The sequence below is a fragment of the Panthera onca genome, chromosome X (genome assembly GCF_046562875.1).
Source record: "Panthera onca isolate mPanOnc1 chromosome X, mPanOnc1 haplotype 2, whole genome shotgun sequence".
In the NCBI taxonomy this organism is placed as follows: Eukaryota; Metazoa; Chordata; class Mammalia; order Carnivora; family Felidae; genus Panthera; species Panthera onca.
In genome coordinates, this window is record NC_138357.1 from 127,767,401 (window position 1) to 127,772,900 (window position 5,500).

Below are 5,500 nucleotides of genomic sequence, written 5' to 3' on the forward strand. Positions count from 1 at the left end.
TCATCTGAGACACTACACTGAGCAAACCAATCATCTTTGTGTCTTCTTTGAACTCAACTGTTATGATCGGTTGTGGCACATGACTGTAGCTCAGAGACGTGGGCATGGGAAGCAGATTAGCAGAAAGAATGGGGAGTGCCACTGAGTGCATTCAGGGTTTCTTTGGGGTTGATGAAAATATCCCAAAATGAGACAACGATGATGCTCACACAGCTCCCTGAGGACACGAAAAGCCACGGTATGACATACTTTAAAAGGAGGAAGTTCAGGGTATGTGAATTACACTTAGAAAAAAACCACTCTAAACTTTAAACATTTAAATTTATTATATCCAACCCATTAAATTGCTAAACTCCATGAAGCTGACAATGATTTATTTAAATTCTAGAGGACCAGATTCTTACATTTTTAAAATGTAAATGTGATTGGTGAGCATTCTCTCCTTTAAAAAAATGCTAAGATCAAAGGAAGTTTTTTTGGGGAGTTATCTATTAGGATAATCACATTTGGTAGGAGCCTGGGAAATTCTCCAAAGATCTTTATTTTGACATTAAATCTTCCCCTAAAAAGGAAAGCCAAACAGAAATTTGGAGCTGCCAAGTCTTGGGTCTGTTTCTAAGAATCAGAATATACTCCTTAATAGAACAAATCTATATATACGTGTTGAAAAATGTCACCAAACTGTCATTGGCCAGACGATATTTCAGAGGCAAGTGCTGTAAATCTCACTGAGGGATAAACTCTGTGAGTCTGAAAGAAATAAAATCTTATGCGTCTTGTTTTTTATAACAGCTGTGTGTTGAATTATGCACAATGCTTATAAAACTTTAAACGTCACTGAAATTTATTAAGTCCTCCTAATTTTGGTATCGGTTGAAAGGAAATTAAGGTAGTTTGTCTATTAATCTCCCATAATATCCCAGGTAGGGCTCTGTCAGTTGCATTTGTCCCCATATTGAATTTTGGGGCATGTTTTACTTAATTTCACATAATTTTTTATGCTATACCCTGATCCAGGTTCTTAACATTTTGGAGAGTTTAGTAGTAGAGAAACAAAAGTAACTCTCTCCTTTTATCTATCTATCTATCTATCCATCCATCCATCCATCTGTCCATTCATCCATCCATCCATCATATCTACCTATCCATCCATCATATCTATCTATCCATCTTCATATCTATCAATCTATCTATCATCTATCCATCTATTATATATTTATCCATCCATCCATCATCCATCATATCTACTGTATATTGTCTATTTATCCATCCATCCATCCTTCCACCCATCATATCTATCTATCCATCCATCATATCTATCTATCATCTATCTATCCATCCATCCATTTGTATCAATCTATCAATGCACCATCCATTATATCTATCATCTATTATCTATCCATCTATCTATTCATCCGTCAGCTATCTATCCATCCACCCATCATATTTATTCATCTATCTCTCATCTATCTCTCCTTATGGCACATTCCTCAGCACACAAGTTTGCATTTTGCAGCCACAACATGTTTGTTCTAGTCCACTAGACGGTGGACAGGGTGACAACTAGGCAGGGTGGTCAGTGCCCATTAACATTTCATGTCACTTTCAAATCACAAAGATCTGTTTTATCTACACAATCTCATCTAACCCCCATTTTATGGATGAGGAAATCATCCATATGGATGAGGCAGTCCTTTGACTGCCAAGAGTCTTTCTGGAGGCCATTTCCAGCACTCCTTCACTTGTCTGTTCCAGCCACTAGCTGTGTATAATGGTGGACGGTACACCTAATAAAATTAAATTTCTAAAGAGCCTATAATCCCTTTCCATTTGTCCTTCTACATCAGAGTGAGAGCAGTGGCTTTTTTTGTTTGTAATGATGGTTTGCAAAGGTTGACTGACACAGCATCAGGACCTGGGGATCTTTGGTCGGGAATGATTGACTGTGCCCCAGGACAGGAACACAGTTCTGATTCTCCCAGGCTGTCCATCAGAGGACAGCCCTACTGACAGAACTCCATAAATGCAGGGGAAAGAAGACGACTTGGACACATACCATTTCCCATGTTGTCTAGAACAAGCTTTCCACTCCTGTCTTTGTAATAGGAGAAGGACCACTTTTGGGGCCACACTGATGAGGTGAGGCTGAAGGAGATGTGGACGCTGAGAACGTCAACCCCAGAATGTAGTCTGAACTGAGATGATGCCTCACCAAGGGAACTTGTCAGCCATATTTGGCCCTACAGGCTCATGAGGAAGGGGAAACTCCCTTCCCAATAAGTCATTAACAAGATATATATTGATACTTCGAGTGTCCAGGAGAGTCACTTGCAGGGAGGCAAGAGGTACCTGTCTGCAGCCTGGTCCTCAACTTATGGAAGAAAGAACAACCCCATGACAGAGATAAACCCAAAGGATCCGAAACTGGCTATTCATTGGTCTTAAGGTGCTGAATGGACCTAACGTGCTGAAAGGACTTCCAGCAGAGAAGAGCATGCAGGTATAAAGGTTGGGTGCCCATTGGGCTCAAACCAACTCAGTAAGCTGTCACCTGGTGACCACTTCCTGCCCCCAGGCTTAGTCCTTCCCACTCACACCCTTCTCCTCCTATGATATTCCTCTCCCATTTGACTCCTTCTAGAACGAATAGTGCTCCCACCCAATATGTCTTCCAGAAGGAGCCCCTGGCTTCCCTCTGGGTCTGGAATTTCTCTCTGGTCTGAGCTCATTGGATTGCAGGATGGTCTACTGTTTGAAAAATATCACGGTGCATCTCACCTTCAGTGAAACGGTCAAATCATGGGTCTGCTTCTCCACAGACCACAGCAGTTTGAGCACAGAGGTGGTTTTATTCTTACACATTCCCCATTGTGCCATTGGATCCTGGACCCAGAGCAGGCTCCAGATAACAGTCTGTGTAATGATGCTGGACCCAGAGAATTCCTGCACAAAGTGGAGGCATGGCTGTTAGCTCCCATGAAGAAGGCTCTTGTCCTCTCATATACCCAGAGGTCTACAGTTATTAGACACCAGAGGCGTAAAGGCTTCCATTGTATGCACCACTTGTATGAATGACTGGCCTCCACTCTGTCTTCTGAGTGTTAAATTCAGGTCTCCTTTGATGTAACCCAAAGCTCATTTGTTCCATGTTTCTGAATAGAAGAAGAAGAAAGAGGAGGAGGAGGAGGAGAAGGAAGAGGAAGAGGAAGAGGAAGAGGAAGAGGAAGAAGAAGAAGAAGAAGAAGAAGAAGAAGAAGAAAGAGGAAAGGGGGAAGGGGAAGGGGAAGGAGAAGGAGAAGGAGGAGAAGAAGAAGAAGAAGAAGGAGCAGAAGCAGAAGACGAAGACAAAGAAGGAGGAGGAGGAGGAGGAGGAGGAGGAGGAGAAGAAGAAGAAAAAGAAGAAGATTTCCTTAGTAGTATTTCAAAATGGTAGCAAGACCAATTGGGAAGGAAAACATATATGTCCCACATCTGAAAAGATATGGGTAACAAAACAGCAGAAAGAGATGCACAAAGGAGGTTTTCCTGGTCATTGGGGTGGGGTCACCTTCCTGATGGAAGATGCGGTGATCACACCCAATCATGTCAATGGGCACAGTGCGGGGCTGGCTGTCACAGTGGGGGAACTCTAGCAAGTGTTGGGGACATTAGGGAACTCCCTCTGAGCATCTTCCGACTGGGAGGGGCTCTCAAGTATGGGGACACTGACATCCAGCTGGATGGAGGCTCTCAGCTCCAAAAGGACAATTATTGCTAAGATGGACTTCATCACTGTGCATTAGTATACCCAAAGTATGACAAGTTATAAGGCTAGTGTAAAACCTAAAGTGGTCGAGGTGCCTGAGTGGCTCAGTCAGTTAAGCATCCGACTTCAGCTCAGGTCATGATCTCACGGTTTGTGAGTTGAGTCCCACGTCGGGCTCTGTGCTGACAGCTCAGAGCCTGGAGCCTGCTTCGGATTCTGTCTCTCCCTCTCTCTCTACCCCTCTCCTGCTCACACTATGTCTCTCTCTTTCTCTCAAAAGTAAATAAACATTAAAAAATTTTAAAAAACAAAACAAAAAACCTAAAGCGGTCATTTTTCAGATATACTCATATGTGTATGTGTATAAAGTAGCTTTTTAATTTTATTTTTCTATTTTTTTAATTTTTTAAATTTATTTTTGAGAGAGAGAGAGAGAGAGAGAGAGAATGAGCAGGGGAGGGGCAGAGAGAGGGAGACACAGAATTTGAAGCAGGCTCCAGGCTCTGAGCTGTCACCACAGAGCCCGAGGTAGGTCTTGAACCCATACCGAGAGATCATGACTTGAGCTAGTCAGATGCTTAACCCACTGAGACACCCAGGCACTCCTAAAGTAGTCTTTTTAAATGTAGGGAAAGAAACAGATTTGATGAAAATCTTTGGGTGTCCTGTCAATCAAACCAATTTTATGCGGTGGGGAGTCAAGTCTCCAAGTCAGTTGTTAAAATCTGAACTTTCAAAGGCTAAATTAGTGTTAGGCAGCAAATATCTAAAGAACAAAACACTCAGCCGATAACAACCATGGTGGAGGATGTGGAAGAATCAGAAGGCTCCGACGTTGCTGGTGGAATGTCCAATGAGGCAGCCACTTTGGAGGACAGCGTGGGTGTTTCTCAACTGTAGTCACCACGTGGCCTGCCAACTTTACTCCTAGGTCAATCCCCAACAAAAACTGAAGATCCACACAAAAACTGGCACATGGACGTACATGTATTCCAGTATTACTCATTGGGGGAGATAGAAATCACTCAAATGCTCATCAACGGATGAATGGAAAAATGGAAGGTCTACAATGGAATATTATTCAACTATATGCATGAAGAATGTGCTATTTACACGCTACACTATGGCTTAACGACGAAAACATTATGGGAAATGAGGGCACTTGTTGTGTTGAGCACTGGGTGTTATGGGTCAGTGACGAATCACTACATTCTACTCCTGAAACCAATATTACACTACATGTTGACTAACTAGATTTTAAATAACAATTTGAAAAGAAAGAAGAAAACAAAACAATAAAGAGTATCTAGCCACAAAAAGCAAACAAACAAACACAAACACACAAACAAAAATATTATGGGAGTGGTTACCAATGGGCATAGGGTTTCTTTGAGGGATGATAAAAATATTCTGAAATTTCTACAAATACTCTGAGTGATCAAAACACTCTGAACTTGACCGTGTTGGTAGATACATACCAATGGATGTACCAAAAGCCATCAAAACACACGGCTTAAAAGTACACGCTTCATGGTGCATGAATTGTAAACGTGTTTCATGATACGTCAATTGCAACTCAATAAAATTGTTTTTAAAGTACATTATGAGGCAGGGCATTCTTTGAGGAAAAAAAAAGATGAGGTGTGTTTACAATGGCTGCAAATATGGTAACTAACATATACTTCATTAATTTCCTAATGAAATAAGGTGAAACTACACATGCTTTTTCCAAATCTGAATGAAACAAAATCTCCA